Genomic DNA, 17,561 nt, shown 5'->3' with positions numbered 1-17,561 from the left:
GATGCTTCAGTCCAAGTCCAAAGGCAGAAGAAGACTGATGTCTCAGCTCAAAGCAGTCAGGCAGGAGGGGATTTCTCCTATTTAGGGGGAAGGGTCAACCTTTTTGTTCTATCAGAGCCTTCAACTGATTGGATGAGGCCCACCCACATGATGGAGTGGGGAGCAATCTGCTTTGCTCAGTTCCACCCATTCACATGCTAATCTCATCTAGAAACACCTTCACAGACACACTCAGAATAATGTTTGACCAAATATCTGGCCACCGCATGGCCCAGTGAAGTTGACACATAAAATTAACCTGTGCTCCCCACCACCAGGGCAGGGCTGCGGTCCTGCCTGGAAGGGAAGAGGAGCCATGACCAGAATGGGAGAGCAGATCCAGGCCTCCTGTCTCTGATGCTGTGGGAGCTCAGGGGCCAGGAGAGGCCAGGTCTTCCACTTTTGTAAGACAGGAAAGTACAGAGGTCAGAGCACAGCTTTGCCTCTTCATTATCCTGTGATCTTAGCATGTAACTTAGCCCCTTTGAGCTTCAGTTTCTTCATTTATATAGTTTTTTCCTGAGAAGGATAAATGAGGCTATACATAGATAGCTCCTGCCGATTAAAAAAGTATTTATGCGCCTTGACCTGAAGAATGTCAACAATTTATTCAACAAACATTTCTTGAGCACCTATTGAGAGCAAAGCACTTGCTGTATATGGCCGGGCACTTCCCTTTCTCCCTACCCCTGTTTCCCAAGGAGCATCCGCCAAGCCAAGGTAACCTGGTACTGTGCTTTGCTTGGGGCATGCTCAGTGCCTACGCCCAGGGCCAGGTGAGGCTGTGGCCTCCCAGGTTTTGGCGCTTGCTTCCATCTTCCCCTCCTGCTCAGGTGGATGCAGGCCTCCTCAGTGTGGAGGCTTCCATCGACAGCCTACCTGGGTCCCACATCAACACCAGCATCATTGCTTTGGGAGACCCTGGAGGGAGGGAAGAAGAGGGGATGGCGTGGAGTCAGGAGCGACAAGGGGCCAACACTGGACTGTTCTCTCAGCTCAACTCGGAAGAGAAGAGGTTACAAGGATGGACTTGGGGATCCAGAGTCTTGAGTTGTTTGAGCTGAAATTTTGGAGAACCAGGCTGAGGGCTCCAGGTGGGTGAGATCTGCCTTATAGCAGAGGAGGCTGCTCTGCAGCCTTCTGGAGAGACGGCCCGTCAGCCCCTCTCGTGGACCAACACTGGGGGTGGGCACTGCAGTAGCTGCATGACCTCGGGCAAGCAACACACCCTGCGCCTCCTTGTCTGCTCATCCAAAATCCAGGGACACCTTCAAGTTGTTGGACAGATAAGATCCAACCCCACATATCCAGCACCTTGTAAGCACCGAGCACATAGTACACACTCAATGCGTGTTCCTTCTTGCCCTCTTTCTGTTTAGGGTGAACTAGAATCTGCTTCCCTGACGCTTCTGTTGTCAGGGTTGAGTTCTTGCACCAAAACTTTGCAAAATTATTCATCAGCCCCTTCCAAATGAAAGTCATTTGGAATTTGGAGCAGCACGTCCAGTCCTCTTATTTTCTACCGAAATAATAATACGAGTTTCCATTTATGGCCCGGCATGTGCTGTGTGTGCTCGGTGTTCTCCACGCCCCGCGAGGCAGTACTGCCGTCCGCATTTTACCAGCTGGCTCAGGTTCTCTCCACGATTTCCCCCACGCTCCTGTAGGTGCACCCCTTTGGGGCATTCTCCGGCTGGTCCTCACCTAGACTGTCCCGTCAGGGCTGGCCAGGGGCCTGTGGAAGATTCTCCAACAGGGAGACTCAGTCTCTCTCAGTTACGTACCGCGCTGGAGTTTTGTGTATCCGTCCAGTTGACGTTTATTTCTGCGTTCCCGGGTCCTCTCCGGGCCCAGGAAGGCGGCTGGACAGAACTCGGTGTTCTGAGAGGACCTGGTGGCTCCATGGGGCTCCTGGGGCCTCTCAAGGGGACAGTGGCCGGCGACCACGAGCACTCAGGCTTCCGGGCCGCTGCCTCGCTTTCTGAGAAACTTCTACGTCACTAGGAGCAGCGGCGCCTGGCGAGTCCTCCGGCCTGTTGAGACCACGTTGAGTCCTGGCTCTGAAGGCCCAGGCTCAGGGGGAGCGGAACGGGGCAGGATGGGAACAGCCGGGCTGGAGCAGGGGAAGCAGATGCTTCTGGAAACAAATGGCTTTTCCATGTGCGTCCATGTGTGCCTTGTCCGAGGCCAGCCACAGGCCCTCGGGGACCTCGGTAGGACATGAGCTGAGGGCTGGAGAGGAAACGGCCAGAGGCTCCGCGGCCTACACGGCTCCGGCTGTGTTCCTGGCCGAGAGGAGGAGGGGGGCCCCAGGGACAGGGGCTCCGGCGGGGGTCACCGCTTAGTCACTTTGGTAACTGCTCTTTGGAGAGGAAATGAATGAGGGCCTAGATGGGGGGATGAAGAAAGGGAGACCATCAGATGAGGGGAGGCGGGGAGGCAGGGGAGGCAGGGGGCACGTGGCCGGGGTGTGGCGGTGGGGGCCTGGGAGGGGGCCTGGTGTCCGTGCCAGCTCCGTCTGCTGCACCCACTCCCGGACACCTTCACTGCCAGCCCCTTGCGCCACCGGGAGCAGGCCACCCTGTTTCTCCGGCCTCAGCCTCGCCAGCTGCTGGACACGGGGTGGTCACACCGGCCCTGTGGCTCCTCAGAGCTGTTTAAGAGCTGGAGGAGGGGGTCCGGAGGGGACAGTGAACAGCAGAAACCACTGTGCAAACATGGGGTGTGGGGGGGAAGAGCAGGGCCGTGACCGGGTCAGCATTCAAGATCCCAGCTCCGCGGCCCACTGGCCAAGGGACGCCGAGCGCGCTCCTTCCCTGCTCCAGGTCTCAGGTCTTCCCTGCAAATGAGGCTGATTCTTTGAGACAAACACTAGACAAAGGTTATCAATTCTGGTTTTGCAAGATAGTGGTTTTGTGCTTATGGAAGATAACGTTTCTACTTTTTTCTACTTTTCTTAAAACATTTCGAGGATGAGATATAAGGGTGTCTTCAATTTGCCAGACTTCTGCAAAAATAAAACAGATGAAGCTTTAGCCAGGTCGTCAGTTCTGTGTTGCCTGGAGGATGTTTGCAGGACAGACGCAAAAGCTGCTTGGCACCAAAGTGAATGTTTTTAATTTTTTTTTGAGGCACGGACTCACCAAAAATCTGTGTTAGGTGTTCTCCGTGGAAGCGGTAGTGGTAAGAAGGACGAAGGAGCGTGCCTTGGGTGGCAGTGGAAGAGACTTCCCTGAGTGTGGGGACAGGTCAGAGGTCACTGGGTCCCTGGAAGAGGATGACCCTCGAGAGGCCAGGCCGGTGCCCTCCAAGGACAGAGAAATGGAAAGTCCCTGGAGTTCGGCCAGTGAAAGGTCAGCAGCAACCACGACAGGCCCGGAGTTAGGAGCATCTCTCTATTTTTCGTACCGTGTAAGCCTCGAAGACTCTGGTGGGGCTCTGGGGTGGAGACAGGGTCCCAGTAAGGAGTCAGCTTTATTTGAATTTAATAGAGTGAGATTCACACTCGCCTCCCTGCTATCATTATTATTATGTTGCTGCTGTTATTATTATGAAATAGACTGGAGCATCGCAGGCGGGGTGAGGGGCTTTGCTGGTGACACTAGGTGACACTCAGTGTGTGCTGCTCTCTGCTTCAGAGACAGGCAGGCAGGAATGGCTGCGGCTCCTCCCTAGAAAAGGTTCCAGGCCCTTCCCTGCTGCAGCCAGCAACAGGGCTCCCCCCATGCCTGGAGTCACAGCATGAGGATGGGTTTCTGTGGCTGCAGGCCTGGCCGGAGAAGGCAGCCTTGTCTGGACCCCGGGGGCATCTGTCTGGACAGGGCTGGGGGAGCTGGCCAGGCACTTGAGGCCTATGGAGGAAGCCAAGGCCCATCGAGACCACTTGCCTCTCTCTCCATCTGCAGGCCTGCAGGTCAGCTCCCCTCGCCCCCTCCCATGCCTTGGCCCCCTGAGCCTGGCTAGATTCTCCAAGTTCCCTGGCTGGAGAGCAGGAAGGAGTAGGGAGTTTCCAGAATGTCTCCGTAGAGCTCCAGGGGGAGGCTTGCAAACTGGAAATTGTCAGCCGTCTCCTTGACAACCAGCAGCCAAATAATTCTGGGAATGGAGGAGGGAGGGGAGTTCTCTGCAGGGCGGCCAAGGGAAGCAGCCCTCCGCCCCCAGAAAACTTCCATTCTCCATTACCTGTGTCAGTCGGGGTCCAGGCAGGAGACAGAAATCACGCCAGCTGAGAAAAGGATGAGGAATTGATAACTAGGTATAAGGTTGCCCATGAGGTAACAAGAGGACACTCGGGTGTCATGGAGGTGGCAACTGCAGAAACTCTGGGGGAACCAGACGGGGAGGTTGCAGTTACGAACCCTTAGATGCTTGGAGGAGGGACCCAGAGCCCTGGGGAAGAGGCTCTGAGTGGGAAGGACCGACCCTTGGGCTGGTGCCCAGACCTCTGAGGAGCAGTCACCTGCTGGCAGGTGCCGGGGCCTCTGGCGCAGGAGTGTGGGGTGTGTGATGGATGGAGAAGCTCGAAGTTTGGAGAAGGAGCAGCCCAAGAACCTTCAAGTATTATTAGTCACTGCAGCGTGGGAAAACCTGGTCTTCCAGCCCCAGCTTTACCTAGAAGAGCAGTGCCGAGCACATAGTAGATGCTCATCGAACATCGTCCGGCCTCTGCCGTGGTTGATTCCAGAAAGCACACATGGGCAGGCTTTCCGGGGCTTGCAGGCCACGACAGCTGAAAAGGACTGATATAATGGTAATGATGAAAACAATGAAATATTTAGGTAAGAACACTGATTCTAAATCACTGTGATCAAATCACACATTAAGGGTAAAGGACAAGATGAATAGATCCGGGGGACAGATACTGAACCAAGTCCAGAACTCTACCCGAGTCCGTATGGATAATATACAATAAAAGTGGTACCTCAAACCAGTGGGGAGAAGGATGGTTTATTTAATAAATTACGTAGGCACCACTGGCTCTCTGGAAAAACAGCACAAGGTTCATCTCTGTACCTCACAAGTTATTAAAACCAAATTTCAAATAGATGGAAGATTTAAATGTATTTAAATTTGAACATTTAAAACAATTTATGCATCGTTCTTCATACTTAAACAATTTCATGAGGAAATATTTAAAACAATTTTAAACACTGTTTAAAACAATTTAACAGGGAAAACGTTAGAAGAATATTTATACAATCTCTGGTTTGAGGAGCTTTTTCTAAACAAAACAGAAAACCCAGAGGCCAGAGAGGATAAGACAGACGTGATTTTTTAAAATTTTCAAAGGATGAAACATTGTGTAGAGTCAAAAGACAAAATATAGACCGGGGACGATATTTCTGCATCTACCATAGATAGAGTTGACACCTGTGACGCCCAGTGAGCTCCTGCACACCATGGAAAAGAGAAATAAAGCCAGCAGAAAAACGGACAGAAAATAGGAATACCTGTGTCTGTGTTTCTATTGTAAATGACCAATGCATTTAGGGAAAGGTGCACAGCCTCCCCAATAGTTAAGAGAAGTGCACACTTTAAAGGCATGACGCCACTTTTCCTTCCTCAGAATAGCAAAAACTTAGAAAAAGTGAGGAGAGCCAGGGCTGGAGGAGATGTGGGGGAAGCAAAAGTCACAGCTGTGAATATGGGAATTACCCAGACTTTCGAGAAAGGGATCTGGATGAAACCTAAAAATACACATCTCTGTGACCCAGCTAGGTCATTTCTGGTAACTTATCCTGCAGGGAAAAAAAAAAAAAAAAAAGGCAGCAAACTCAAGTGTGCAAGGATACGCATACAAATTTTTGATAGCATTATTATTATTATTATTATTATTTTTTTTTTTTTTGCTGGGGCAAAGTACTAGTGGTGGTTGAGCGATATACAGATGTCCATATAACGCAATATCATGCAGCTGTTAAAAGAGAGTAAATTATGAAAAGACAAATGCTGTACGATTCTACTTGAGGTACCTCTTGAGTCGCCAAACTCGTAGAGACAGAAAGAAAAGTGGTTGCCAGGGGCTGGGGTGAGGGGGGGAACGGGGAGCTGTTGTTGAACGGGTCCAGAGTTTGTTTTGCAAGGTGAGAAAGTTCTGGAGGTCGGTTGCATGACAACGTGAACGTCCTTAACATTAGGGAACTGCAGCTTAAAAACCATGAAGAGGGTACATTTTGTACACGTGCTACCGCAGTTTAAGAGGAAGAATAACCGTTAGAGGGGTTTTCACGATGTTAGGGGAGATAAGCAGCTTGCGGAGACATCTAGGTAGAATTGGGGAAATAAATGACATATTTACATGAATGGGAACAGACGCCTGGTGGGTAATGGGGACCTGCCTGGCTGTGAGCTGAGTCCTCCGCTTCCAGAGTGCTCTCCGGCCTCTGCGGCCTCTGCGGCCTCTCCGGCCTCCGCGAAGTCGGGGATTCCAGCAGGAGCTGGGGTGGAGCGAGGCCCACTAGCTTCCTCAGCTTTCGGGGGGCACAGCACCCTTCAGACTCCTGCCCTGCTGCTTCCCGATTTCCACCCTCCTCCCCCAAACACCAGGCCCCCACGGGCTCTGGCACCGCCGGCCAAGGCCCGCAGCTGTTTCCAATATTCTGCACAAACTTTATTGAAATGAGAAGCCCCGTTTATCATCCCTCAGGCCCCGGCTCCTCCTGATTAGGTACATATGACCTGACCTGTCAGCAGGGCCTGAGCCAGCAATCAAAGAGGAGATTGTTCTGAGCCAGGAGGGGGCAGGAGCCTGGGGAGCTGAGAAGGCCCAAAGAGGTCTCTGACCAGCCAGGGGCGGATGGGGAATACTCCCAAGCTGGGGAGGGAGGGGGGGTTGCAGGGGGAGGGGAGGGCTGGGTAAATTCTTTAAGTCTTCTCTGGCCATATCTTCTCTCTCTAGACTCCAAGCTTCTTCCAAGAGACCTATCTTGTAGCAAAAATATCTCCCCATCCCCAGGCTCTGGACACAGCCCCAATTTCTCTTTCCTCTGAGCTGTACTGGGAAACCCCTCCAGGCATAATAAAAAATTCCACTCCTCCTAAGGGCTGCAGGATCATCAACACTCAAATATGGAAAATAGGGACTGCCTTAAGGCTCAGCTCCCTCTCAATGTAGAAAATCCCTCTCCCTGGCCATGCTTGTTGATGCTTGAAACTTCTGAGCTATGTGGTCCAATGTGATAGTCTCTGGCCGCATATGGCTATTGAAACTTAAATCTCACATCTGGGTAGATATCCGAAGAAAGGGGAATTAGTATCTTGAAGAGATACTTGCACCCCCATGTTTATCGCAGCAATATTGACAATAGCCGAGATATGGAAAGAACCTAAGGATCTCCTAAGGGAAGCAGCAGTGTAAACATACAATGGAATATTTCTTGGCCTTAAAAAGTCTGGCCATTTATGACAACATGGATGAATCTGGAGGGCATCATGCTAGATGAAATAAGCCAGAGAAAGGCAAATACTGTACGACATATATGGGATCTTATACGTGGAATCTAACAAAAGAGGGAAAAAAAGTCAAACTCACAGAAGCAGAGTTAGAATGGTGGTTGCCTGGGGCTGGAAGGTGAGGGAAATGGGGAGAGAGCGATCAAAGTGCTCAAACTCAGTTATAAGATGAATATGTTCTGAGGATCTCACGTACACCGTGGTGACTACAGCTGACAATACTGTATTATATCCTTGAAATTTGCTGACAGTAGTTCCTAAGAGTCCCCATCCACCCCCCCCCATGGTAACTGAGATGAATATGTTAATTAGCTTGATTGTAGTGATCATTTCACAATGCACACTTGTATCAGATCATCACATCGTACACTTTAAATATATGCAATTTTGTTTTTCCTTTAAGATTTTATTTATTTATTCATGACAGAGAGAGAGAGAGAGAGAGAGAGAGAGGCAGAGACACAGGCAGAGGGAGAAGCAGGCTCCATGCAGGGAGCCTGACGTGGGACTTGATTCCAGCTCCCCAGGATCACGCCTTGAGCTGAAGGCGGTGCTAAACTGCCGAGCCCCCTGGGCTGCCCAATATATGCAATTTTATTTGTCGATTACCCCTCAACAAAACGAGGGGGAAAATGAGCTCAAACTAAAAATTCAGTTTCTTAGTCCCACTGGCCACATTTCAAGGCTCAGTAACCATACATGTTGGACAGTGTGTTGAGGAAGGCGAAGAATCTCGTACCTTCCTCTAGTTGCAAGCTAACAGGTTAACCTGCCAGTTTTCACGAATGCTGCACAAGACAAAGGGCTTTATTGTTTATAGCAACAGCAGTACCCAGAGTATCCGCATTTTCTTGCTCCAGTTTCCTGAGCTCCCGTTCTCACAAGGCAACACGAGGAGGGCCAGATGATACCTGTACACGCAGTGGGGAGCAGTTCAAGAGAGGAAACCCCTGTTGAGGGAACCCGAGTCTTTTATAATGGGCAGGAAGCTGGCTGGTTTTTTGCTCTGGAGGAAGACATTATCTCTGCCTTCCGAGAGTGTTGGCTACCCAAATGTCCTTGAGAATTGTCCAGAAAAAGGCAGTCAGTGCTTCTGCTTGAAAAATGTGTGGAAATACAAAAGACCCATGGAGAATTGCCTCCCAGCACAGGGTCGATATTGAACATCTCATCACTGCAGAGTTCTGTTGCACAGACGTGCTCTAAACAGGGGAGCACTGGCTGCTTTACTAGGTCCTGCTTATCGGTTCTGAGCTCTGACAAGAGAGAAAGGAGCCAGCGCTGGTGCTCTGCACCCTTATGCAACCCTTAAGTTGTAGGTTCTTCTCCTTGATGCAGGTGTTCATCCAGTTCACACTGCTGGTCTTTCTTAACTAAGCTGTGAAAGGCTGGGTCTGAGTTAACATTTATGTGGCGCTTCACCCGGGGCTTCCACGTGCTCTGTGTTCACGAGGACACTGTGAGAGCAAAGGAGACACACCCGGGACACTCCGGAGGGGTCCAGTGCTCCAGAGTAGTGGTTCCCAAACATCAGCGCGTGTGGGAATCACCTGGAAGGTTTTGAGAGAAGAGCTCACTGGGCCCCATTGCCAGAGCTTCTGATTCAGGAGGCCTGTGCTGAGGCCTGAGAACTTGCTTTTCTGAAATGTTCTCAGGTGATGCCCATCTGGCCCCACAGTGTGAGAGCCACCGCCCTTGTGTGATGAGAGCACTCTGGGCAGCATCCAAGGTGACACACGGATGATAATTTGCCTTATGTGTATTTGTGGTTTAACCCATGTTGGAAAAATATAAGCAGCGCACATCAAACTAGTTACATTTTTAAGTAAAAACGAATTGCTTTAAGGATATATTTATATATATAAATCACAACCTCTCAGCTTCCACATTTATAAAATGTCATTATGGAGTTCCTATGGGAGTTTCCCAGGACTTGTGAGAATCTACTTCCTTCCTCCCTCCCTCTGCTCCCTTCCCCACGCCTGTATCCTCTGTATAGTCTAGGGGACACACTCTGTCACTTTTAAATGCTAGGAAACTGTTAGGGGCTAATGCAGTCCCCAGGTTCCCCACCCTAAGACAGAAACCACTCCTCCTTCTGGCTGAAGCCCGAAGACTCTAGAAGGAAGAACGAATCCTAACACGGGGAGAGGAGAGGGTCATGCAGTCGCTTCCCAGATGGGTGATCCTGGGTTCTCCAGCGAGCCAGCTTCCCTCTGCCCGGGACTAAGCTGGGACAGCTGCCTTGAGTTCGTGACCAAGCAGCCCGAGCACCAACCCATGTAAAGGGATGGGTCTGAGCCTGGCCTGGACAATCCACCCAGGACGGAATCCATGCTCCTTTTCTACAATAAGACCTTGGCTCAAAGGGCCCTTTCTTAATGGTAGTAGGGCCAGACGAATGACAAAAGAGGACTTAAGGGAAACTCCTGTGACCATGAGCATGAAGAAACCCTCTCTGGAGGAGCCCCTCAAGGACCTCAGGTCCAACCAAGCCCCTTCGAGGAGCTCAGGGTCTTGCTCCTGTCCCAAGGGCTGCCAACTGGTCGAGACAAAGCTAGCTGAGAGGGAGCCTTTTAAGTGAACCCCTAAATTCAGGCTTTTGGCTGAGGCCTGTAGGCTTCGAGTGGTGTTTCCATCACACCATTCATTCCACAGGTCTTTCTGCTCCCTGCCCTCCTCGTTTTAATGATCTCAGACAGACATAAAAACGGCTGAGCTCAGCACAAGTGACTGAGCCGGGAACATTGCCTCAGGGTCCCCGTGGACCCCAGCTGGTACCATGCCGCCCTCGGTTCCATTCTGACAGGATAAAGTGAACTCATTTATTCAGTTGTTTTAAGTGAGCTCACACTAGGCAGTGCCAGAGAGCGGAGACATAAATCTTTCCCAGCACATGGAGTCATGGCCAAACACCTTGGATAAAACTTTCTGCTTGTTCAGGATGGTTTTTTCCTCCCCTCTAAAACTGAGGAGGGGAAAGCACTAAAAATTGGGAGGGAACGGAGAGAGGGTGTTAGCAGATTCTGGGAATGACAAACTTGTCAACGCTCGGGCCTAATAAAAATTCTTCCAGTAAGAAAGGCAGACTTTTAACTCTGAGATTTTCCCTTACGCTTTTGGAGGCTGTGGAGGGCGTCACTGGTCACTTGGCCTGGCTGCGGGTCAGCCCTCCACGAGGGACCAGGGACCTTCCTACCACTCCAGCGGCGGGCCTGCTTGTCACACTTCGCCCGGTGGGCAGTGGGGACAGCCCCAAGTGCTTCTAGAAGACAGCAAACCCATGCAGGCTGTTTGAAAACCCGCCCCCGCCAGAGTGAAAGTGTCCCTCGGGAGTACAGGGACCAGAGAAGGGACAGCGAGTGGTGTGGCCTAGCTGATCCTTCGTGGCTGCAGGAGGAAATGCTTTTGTTTTTCCCATTCGCTTAAATATATTTTTTAAGATTTTATTTATTTATTCACAAGAGACAGAATGAGAGAGAGAGGCAGAGACTCAGGCAGGGGGAGAAGCAGGCTCCATGCAGGGAGCCCGACGTGGGACTCGATCCCAGGACTCCGGGGCCTGGGTTCAGCCACTGAGCCCCCCAGGGGTCCCTCACTAAAATATTTCTTCACGGTTTTCATTCTTTGCAGACATGTTAAAGCAACAAGCACGTAGAAGAAAGTCTCCATAACCTCACTAGCCCAATGATGTAGCAAATGGCTTGGGGTTTTTGTATATAACCAGACTTTTAAAGCATAGTGGAGGGGCGCCTGGGTGGTTCAGTGGGTTAAGCATCTGCCTCCGGCTCAGGTCATTACCCTGGAGTCCCGGGATCGAGTCCTGATCGGGCTCCCCACAGGGAGCCTGCTTCTCCCTCTGCCTGTGTCTCTGCCTCTCTCTCTGTGTCTCTCATGAATAAATAAACTCTTAAAAATAAATAAAACTTTGCTACTCAAGGTGTGGTCTGCAGACAGCACTGGCACCATCCAGACCTACTCGCAGAGAGCTGCAGAATCACACGTTCTCTGGGTGATTTCGGTTTACACTGCAGCCTGAGACTGGGTGCACGAAAACGCATCAGCTAGCACAAACTCTAGGCTGGGGCTGCACGATTTCTGCCCCTGCCCCTTCTTCCGGGAGGTGTGGATCACCTGTGAGGACTGGCCACCCGGTTGGGTGCTAGGATCTATAGGATCCGTGAGAAGGGTCCCGGCCTTTCTGCCTCGTGGTCTAGCAGAGGTGAAGCAGGAACGGCATTGCGGCTCTGCGGCCACGCGGCGCAGAGGTGAAGAGGGTCTCACGCCGGGAGGATCCTTGGGGGCCGGGGCCGAGGCCGTGGCCAGTGAAGTGGCTTGGCCCCCGCCCAGAATGGGCTAACCATATTCCAGGGGCTGGAGCATCCGGTCTCCCTCACCTGGACCCCCTCTCCGGCCGAGTCAGCACGTGGGCACTGCACGGCCCAGCCCAGGGGCGGCCGGCGGGGTCCTCCCCACACCTGCGCGCCCGGCATCCCCGCCCCGCTCCCCCCTCTGCGTCTGGGCTCCCAGCGCGCCTCTGGACACTGAGACAGAAAAGACCTACCATGTAATTAAATACTGCAAAGGAGTCGATTCTCCACAAATTAATGCACAGACTGAATAATTATTACTGCCAAATGGATGTAGTCAAACAAAAATCCAGAGGGTTGTTTGGAAGGTGATAAAATGGATCTAAAATTAATCTCGGAGAATAAAGTTGGTAATTGTATTTTTTAAAAATGAGGAAGGGGGTGCCTGGGTGCTCAGTTGGTTAAGTGGCCGACTCTTGATTTCGGCTCAGGTCGTGATACCAGGGTCATGAGTTTGAGCCCCGCGTTAGTGAGTCAGCTTGGAATTCTCTCTCCCTCTGCTTCTCCCCCTGCTCATGTGCGCACACTTGCTCTTTCTCTAAATAGATAAATAATCTTTAAAAAAAAGAGAAGAAAAAAAAAAAAGAGAGAGGGGACTGCCATAACCAAGAGGAGGAACACGTCCTTAAAACACATTATGTAACAATACTTAAAACTGTGGTACTGGGATCCCTGGGTGGCGCAGCGGTTTGGCGCCTGCCTTTGGCCCAGGGCGCGATCCTGGAGACCCGGGATCGAATCCCACGTCGGGCTTCCGGTGCATGGAGCCTGCTTCTCCCTCTGCCTGTGTCTCTGCCTCTCTCTCTCTCTCACTGTGTGCCTATCATAAATAAATAAAAAATTTAAAAAAAAATTAAAAAAAAAAAACTGTGGTACTGACACAAGAATAAACTATATTTAAGTAGGTGGTCCGAATCCTATTATATGTGCATTGATGTGTAGAAATTTGATATGGTGAGGGAGATTATCAGAAAAAAATGGAAAAAGGAAAGGATCTCTCAATAAATGGTATTGGAATTAACATTTTTTTAAAAGAGGAAAATTGATCAATTTGATACGCCTCACAGCAGAATCAATTTCAGGTGGATTAAAGTCAAATATTTTTTAAAGATAAAAAAACACAATAACTAAAAATAAAACCACCTATTTTCTACAGCAGTGACAACATTCTAGAACCAAAAGTCAAAACTCACAAAATTATGGATATATTTTACTATAAAAATTAGACAATTTTGTGTCAGCCATCATATAAATAAGAGAGGCAGGTGGGGAAGATGTGGTTAGGAAAAAAATGGTTAATATCTTTATTTTATTTGGAAAAAATCAATTCACACACGTATTTCACACAACTTGATAGGGACATTGAGATCTCACGGGATAAGTGGGCAAAGGACACCACACATGTTTTTCGAACCATATAAAAAAATCCAATATTGTTTGTATTAAAAGAAATGTAAACCAGAAAAAGTTACCAAGCAATTTGAAAATGAAAATATCCCTTGCTGGTGAGGCGAGGTGAAATCAGAGGGATGGTATTAACTGGTGTGGTTATGGCCCTCTGGAAGCAATTTGCCATTATCTATCAAAAGCCATAAAAACACTTCTGTTTTTTACCTAATACTCAAACTGAACGTCTCCAATCCCCAAAAATAATTCAAAATAACAGGCAAGAAGATTTGCTGCATTATTTGTAATTAAATAAGGACATCACATAAATGTTCAACAAAGCTAGGGATATGCACTGTGTTATATTCACCTGACAGCATAGTCTGGTCAATTATTATTTTTAATAATTCCAAAGACTAGGAAGTAATAGGAAAAAACACTTGGATGTTTCAAATAAAGACATGTAACGTATATGTACTATGATTAACTACAGCCATATTAAGATGGAAAGGACTCCTTAAGATAATTATTATGACGAAGTAATGATATTTTCCCCCCACTTTTGCTATTTTATCGCTTTTATAATATAAATATAAGTGAAAAATCATCCACATCCTGCATAAGTTGATGAAGATAGGCATAAAGAGATAGTTACATGGGGAAGAAGCCAAGTGAATCTGAAGTTAAGACAAGGTGCAATTAGAACTTAATCGCTTCATTTTCTTTTCCTTCGTGGAAAACAATCTTCCTCTGTACAAGGCTTCTATGGCTCGTGCTCTACCGTGTGTGAGCTCTGCTGTGTGCAGTCATGGAAACATGGTATTTTAGAATGGGCAGAGTCTCTGAGGTCATTCTATTCCAAAATCCCAACTAATTCAAGAACCAGAAGTACAGTATTCATTGCAAGTGATGCTAATGGATACTTCTGATCAACTAAATAGTCGTCCCATGAATGGTGAGCTCACCACTTCAGGCTCTGCCTTCCAAATCATGCCTGAGGCTGTTAGACTTGACCACGCCTCCATATCTCACATAAAGCAGGGCATCCTGGTCAACATTTCCTTCCAACTGGGATTCCAAACCACAAATGACAAACTATGGGGCAAGAGTGAAACCGCATCATTCTTCCTAACATGATATCAAGCTCAAGATAAGACATTAGGGACACCCAGGTGGCTCAGTCAGCTAAGCATCTGGCTTCTGCTCAGGTCATGATCTCAGGGTCCTGGGATCAAGCTCTGCATCTGGCTCTCTGCTCAGCAGGGAGTCTCCTTGCCCCTCTGTCCTTCCCCCTGCTGGTGCTCTGTATCAAATAAATAAATAAAATCTTTATAAAAAAATAAAGACATTATCCCCACTCATGAAAAATATATCCTAAAAATGGGAATATAGAAAACCATAGCCAAACTACTGAATAGAAAAACAAAAAATCATGGGCAAAGATGAATTCCCAAAGAAGAGTGTGAGATAGTTGCCCATGCTTCTAAGGATTAAAGACTTTACATCAGTAAAGATTCTCATTTAGAAAATTCTTTCATCTCTTCTGGAATATAAGAGGGGGAGAGACATCTTTTCAGTGCTCATCTTTCTTAATATATTAGAGCTTCTGGTTGTCTCTAACCCAAGTAGAAGCTGAAGCTCACTAACTGGTAGGGAAGGGCTGACAGCTCCACGTGGGCAGTGGGACCCTCCCTAGGTTTTCAGTACACACTGTTCCTTCTCTTAAACAAGAATCATCCCATTTCAGGTGTGTTCTCTGTATTTCATTAAAAGGGTCTAAAAGTTCCCTGTTTAATGGTGGGGTGGACAATCACATTATAAAAGGATAATGGTTCTTCAACCTCACCCAAATTTTTAAATGATAGTGAATGGAATGTTATGGATATGGGTAGTTTTAAAATGATAGATTGCAAAGTGCTGTTTGGCAGGTGAGACACAATGCTTGTTCCCCATCCCCACCTCAAATTCATATATTGAAGCCCTAGCCCCAGTGTGACCATATTTGGAAGTGAGGCTCTGGGGAGGTAATTAGGTCATGAGGTTGGGGCCTGGCGATGGGATTATGGGATTAGAGACACCAGAGAGTGCACTGAGCTAGCTCTCTCTCTCCCTGCCATGTGAGGACATAGTGCGAAGGCAGAAGAGAGTCCTTGCCTGAAACTGAACACTGCTAGACCTTGATCTTGGACTTTCCAGCCTCCGGAACCATGAGAGACAAAATTTCTGTTAAGCCACCCAGTCTGTGGTAGTTACGGTGCCTGAGCGGACTGAGAGACAAAGCAATAAGGAAAATCAGGGGAAGAGGGTAGTGTCTCAAGACAATGGCCCTGACAGCCTGCCTCGGAGGGACCCAGGCAGCTGGGGTGGGAGGGAGGGGTGGGAGAAGTCTGGTCCATCCAGCCCTCTTTAGGGAGCACAGGCGAGCCGAGAACATGGAAGAATGTAGAACCTAGAATGGAAAACACTGGCAGAGGGGTGTTTTGGAGGGTGGAGTAAGAGGATCAGCAGACAGAAGAAGGGCAAGGTCTAACTTTCCTCTCAGCCATGGGTTAAAAAAAAGGTATACAAAATTCTGGGGCCAGTTATTTTTGGACTCCTCCAAGAATAGACAGTTGGTATTCCTTCCTTGAAGCATAGTCCATGGGTTACAACGTTAGGAGGGTCCTTCATACACGAGCTGGTTCCCTGCAAGTGGTGGGGGTGGAGTGAGGGAGGCAGGATTTAAGAGGACCCAATCCTTCCATCAGACAGGTGGGAAAACTAGCATACGCCCACCTGCTGGGCCCCACGTGCCCTCTGGACCATCAGGTGTGGGCTCTCCGTACAACAGCAGGAGGGAACAGAGGAAGGCCCTCCAGCTCAGAGGGCAAAGAGGTGCAGGCCCACAGAGAGGTCCTTGCTCTGAACTCCCATTTCACCTTCCATTCCAACAGCTGTGCCGTCTCTGCTCCGGTCCTCTTTCCAATGGGGTCCCTCCTTGAACCAAAGGGTAGGAGATGGAGCCTCTTGAGGACCAGGAGCAGAAGCAAGGCTGGACACAAACGGCTCCTCTCCCCGGTGCTGGAAAGGTACTATTCATCTCTCCCACCCTGCCAGCAAGCCTCTAAGACTTTCCACTGTTGATCGCAGGGGCAGAGACCGCCAGCGGACTTCCCTGGGACCAAGCTTTGCCGAGGAGGATCAACACTTTCTCGACACCAAAAGCAATAATGTCTCCTGAGGAGGGCTGTCAGACATCCTCCCAGACTCTCATCGACACGTTCGCCTTTCCTATTATTCATAGTTGCCTTTAGATCCAGCACCTCACATCATAGGAGCTGTGCCCCAGGCGAGGTGTTCACTCACAATTCCCGCCGGGAGTCGCAGCCCTGCTCTGCGTAATTGTGAATTTCAATACGCTAACAGTATCAGGCTGGCCAAGATAAACGTAATGGATTTGGTTTAGTATTTGGTGCCAAGTAATACACAGCTGATTAACCCAGCCCACAGATGCACGGAAATCATCTGGTTTTCCTTGCTTCTCCATGGGCTCCTTCCCCAGGCCGGCATCAACTGAGAGCTGACCTTGGCCAGGCCGTGCACAGAGATGTGGAAACTGCTTGTTGTTCCCAACAAGGCTCTGCGCCTGCAAAACAGCCTTGACTGTTGACTCACCAGACCAGACAGCTCGTTGAGGCGGCTGTGATGCACACAGAACACAGGACGGCTCTGCTGCCTCTAGGTGGCGAGACAAAGGGATGTGAGGAGAGGGGATGTGAGGAGAGGGGCCAAGGGGAAGGCCGAAGAATGCCCACTGTTTGCAGAGCCTGTGGGAACAGTTGCCAAATGGAAATTACGTTTGTGAGGGTAACGGGTAGAGAGTCTATGGGAGGGTCTGGATGGGACAGGGAAATGGGCCAGTTTTCTTCAGATCTCACCGATGTGGAGCTGAGTATGACACTAAGTCCCACTGAATTCTCAAACAGTGAAAGAGAGCAGAACATCTTGATATATGTCCTATGCTCAGTCATCTTATGCCATATAATTGGGGTTCAAAACTAGGATGGAAAATATCAAGGAAGAATGTTAGTGGATGAAGAAACGGCAAAGGATTACTTACTTGACAAATATTTACTGAACACCTGTTACGTGCTGGGCACTGAGTGGGCGCAGGAAGCCTGGCCACATGCTCATAGCAGCCCAGAGAGAGCCCCTGTGGGAGACACGGCGTGAGCAAAACCCGAGTGGACATTCAGAAGTGGGAGCTCCACTTCCTACAGATTCAGTCTCTGGAAACGTCTCCTGAGACAGCGATCTTTATTACCTACTGCTTTA

This window comes from Canis aureus, chromosome 3 (assembly GCF_053574225.1).
Source record: "Canis aureus isolate CA01 chromosome 3, VMU_Caureus_v.1.0, whole genome shotgun sequence".
NCBI classification, from domain to species: Eukaryota; Metazoa; Chordata; class Mammalia; order Carnivora; family Canidae; genus Canis; species Canis aureus.
This window is presented reverse-complemented; position numbering follows the sequence as displayed.